The 2,968-nt window shown below is 44.9% G+C and overlaps 1 protein-coding gene across 1 annotated transcript in view; it reads left to right on the top strand.

Moving 5' to 3' along the window:
• The first annotated feature begins 2,915 nt into the window (after positions 1-2,915).
• CMTM8 (CKLF-like MARVEL transmembrane domain containing 8) overlaps positions 2,916-2,968 on the top strand; it is a 36,494-nt gene continuing 36,441 nt past the window's right edge. Inside the window, exon 1 of the mRNA XM_010562415.1 lies at positions 2,916-2,968. This exon is cut by the window's right edge and continues 193 nt beyond it. The gene's annotated coding sequence lies outside the window, so the exon portion shown is untranslated.

Raw genomic sequence — 2,968 nt, 5'->3', positions numbered from 1 at the left:
TCTGCTCCTTGGGCCTGTGAGTCTACTTTAATTAGCACTTCCAGTTGGCCAGATTGTTGCTAAGATGGTAGTTCTAGAGAGCTCGATCAGTAATCTCAAAAATGTTGATACCTCAGGATTTGAGAACCAAACCAGCTTAAATGGAAGAATCTGTTAATTAGATATTGAGATGTTCAGGAATAAGCCATTTACTTAGAAACCTCATAATACTTCTGTCAGCTATTTTGCTTTTACTAAAACATTTACATTGAAAGGCTTCACTGAATTACATATTTTTTTCTACTCACAGTTTACTTTATTATAATAGTTGAGGAACAGAGGTTACAATCTTGACTGGTGTTTAAAAGCTTCACCAATCCTTCCCTTGAAAGGTTAACTTAAAACACAGAAAATGGGCCACCTTCTTCTCTCTTGGTAGTTCTGTAATAAAAGGTTGATTGTTCAAGCAGCAGCATTCAATTATTTTGCTTCTGATGCTATCTACATGTAAAAAAATCTAGCTAAGCTCAGGTGGTCCCTGCAGGCTTTCCAGTTCTAGCCTTCAGTGCAAGGATGCAAAACAAAAAATTAGAGCCTCGCAGTTAACATTCAAAATGTAAAGTGTTATGTTGTCAAGTTAAAGAATGAAATTTGCTTCCTGGAATATCAATGACATAGAAAAGCTTCTGGAGTGTTTGCCCTTTTTTTAGTAAAATTTATTCTTCGAATAGGTTTGCCGGAGAAAAATGTGCTAACTAAGGAGTTCAGAGTGGCAGCCAGGGTTCAGGGAAGTTGCTCAGAGATGTAGCTGTCCCATTCTTATGGAATTAGTCATTATACTAGACCTCTACAACAGACACTGAAAATTTATGCTATATTAATAGATGTAATATAGTTGAAACAGAAAACAAATGGTTCCCTATCTGTTTTACCAGGATCTGGGATGCTCAAATGATAGATTTGCAGACCAAAAGCAATGAAACTTATTGCTCTGATTGTGATGGTTGGAAGAGAAACAACACTGACCTCCAGGAGTTTAGGGAGCAAAATAAATACAGACTTTTAGCATTATGCATCAAAACTGAGACCACTGAATAACATCCTGGAAATGTGGTGAGAATAGACATCCAGTGTAAAATAAATCAGCTCTCAAAGGGAGAGTGATGTGAATGACTCAGACCATTCTGAAATTTGTATTAATTTTGCTACTGGCGTGAATTTTAGTCCCACATTTACTCACTTTTTACTTACTGATCTTATAGGTGGGAAACTGAAAAGACAAGAGTCTTTCAGAGGAGAAAATCGATGCTATTACAATGGATCCTCACGAACAGCACCTCAAAGTGGTTCTGGCATTGGAAGGAAGCTTGGCAGCACTGAACAATCAGATAAAGCACTTTTTATTTGCAAGCCAGTTGAAGCAGGTCTCTAAACAGACCAGTGCACAGATGTGTTCTGTTCCTTTAAAATCTCAGCTCTTACTTAAGAGAAAGGGATCAAATAGGAATGCAACCAATACAGAAATGCTGGTAACTCCATAAAAAATGATGGTTTTGCCAAAAAGTGTAAAATTCCTTGTTCATGACTGAGATGTTGTGTTAAATGCTTTGAGTTCGTGGTTTGCTAATGGTCTTTTTTTTTTCCTCACAAAGAAATTATATGACCTGTCTGTCATGTCATATGCTGAGTGGCTGGCATCTCACTCTGATGACCTGCAGCTGATGTTTACAAAACTCTGCTGGATTTCTTCTGCCATCTTAAATAAAAAAGTCACCAGTGCCTATGAGTACACGGAGGCTCCACAGAGCCCGAGCCAAGACACACATTCCAAGAAGCCCATGGAGCCTGTGCTGTGACACACTTACACTGTGAGTGGAGGCACAATCATGCACAAGAACCAGTTCCTTTGGGTAATTCACGTTTTCCGTATTTCTGGGAGAAACTCTGTCCTCCTCCTCCCTCCCCAGCTGATTCAATCCCTTGTGGAAAGGTAATACTGCAAAATCCATCCTTTGTTAGCCAGTGGGAGAGCAGCAGTAAACAATTTGAGGACAATAGCCACCAGACATATGGAAAACACTTCGTTTTTACTGAGCTGCCACATGCAAATTCTTTGCTAACGAGAATTCCTGAACGTTGAAAAAAAACCTATAACCTGCTTTCTTGTTGTTGAAACACCATACTTTTTGTGGAATGGAAGATCGCTTTAGAAGCTCTTAAATGACCCGGAAACGATTTTTTTTTTTTCTTTCAAGGCGACAGTTTAGACTGGAAAAGTACTAGAAAATATAGGTTAGGGAACAGCTTGACACTGCCAGGTAGTAGGCCAATAATGACCTCATTCTTTCCACTTCTAGTGACCTTCATGGCTTTTTAAAAGTCTTTTGCATCATGGAGACTCTTGGTTGTTTGGCAGATCCCAGCTAAATCCCCATTTCCAGCTCTGAGAGGGCTGCGGTACCTCCTAACCTCTCGTTCCCCTCCCGTGGCACTTTGTGGGCACTTCTCTCCCAACAGCATGCCACCGATGAGCGATGGCAGCCAGCGGGGACGACAGCCCACAGCGCCAGCACGTCACCCGTCAACGTTTGCTGCCCGTGGAGCCAGGGGCGACAGTCTAGACGGACGACGATGGCAGGGGGCTGGGGCTGGACCCCCCAAACCGCGCTCACCCGCGAGGCTACGGCATGGTTTCCCGCAGGGTGTTCTTCCAGAGGATGGCCGGCTCAGCTTGGCTCCTCGCCCGCACTGGAAGCGGACGTGGTCCCGAGGGTGTGTGAAAGTCCGGGAGGTCAGGCGATGGTTTCAGAGGGGCCCCGCCTCGCCCCCTCAGAGGGCCCTTCCCTAGCGCCGGGGAACCCCCGCGACACCAGCCCCGGGCCGGCGTCCCCCATACGGGCCTTGGGCGGCCGGTCCCCAGCACCCGCCCCGTAAGGCGGCTGCCCCGCTCCCGCCCCGGGGAGCGGCGGGGGGGCAGCTACGGGACGGC

The sequence above is a fragment of the Haliaeetus leucocephalus genome, unplaced genomic scaffold (genome assembly GCF_000737465.1).
Source record: "Haliaeetus leucocephalus isolate CR32 unplaced genomic scaffold, Haliaeetus_leucocephalus-4.0 Scaffold159, whole genome shotgun sequence".
NCBI classification, from domain to species: domain Eukaryota; kingdom Metazoa; phylum Chordata; class Aves; order Accipitriformes; family Accipitridae; genus Haliaeetus; species Haliaeetus leucocephalus.
Note: the sequence above shows the minus strand (reverse complement) of the source record. Positions and strands in the feature narration are given on the sequence as shown.